The sequence below is a fragment of the Wasmannia auropunctata genome, unplaced genomic scaffold (genome assembly GCF_000956235.1).
Source record: "Wasmannia auropunctata unplaced genomic scaffold, wasmannia.A_1.0 LD336060.1, whole genome shotgun sequence".
In the NCBI taxonomy this organism is placed as follows: domain Eukaryota; kingdom Metazoa; phylum Arthropoda; class Insecta; order Hymenoptera; family Formicidae; genus Wasmannia; species Wasmannia auropunctata.
In genome coordinates this window covers 2636447-2636944 of record NW_012026830.1, presented here as the reverse complement: position 1 = coordinate 2636944, position 498 = coordinate 2636447, and positions in this window count along the sequence as shown.

Below are 498 nucleotides of genomic sequence, written 5' to 3'. Positions count from 1 at the left end.
TTGTGATCCGTCGTACGCCGTGCGAGGCGTACTCGCGTACAGCGACAAGAGATTTTCGCGGATTTAAAGTAGCGTAAGAATGAAGCTCGTACACCCGTCATCTCCGGGAGCGTTCCCGGACGTGTGAATCGCGACCTCGGCGATACCGCCGACGGCTGCCGCGGCGTTAGTCGCGGCCGAACGAACCGCCTGTAATTTTCAGCACACGCAAATATATTTGTTACTCGGTGTTATTGTTACAGAAATTCTGAGTGTTTTATCTCGCCCTTGCTCTTCCACATTCCTCCGCACCCTACGAACCGCCCCTCTACCGCGTTCGAGATTTCGATTCCGCGTGATACTTCGAAGGGTGGCACGCCCGCTCGTGCCTGGCGCCCAACTTCGCGTTTTCGGTTGCCGCGTAACTGCGAGTTAAGTAAATCTATGTGTTCCGCCGGACTGTCGTGACGGTTAACGACCAATCTTGTCGTCCGACTCGTAGAAAAGTCGGTCACAATA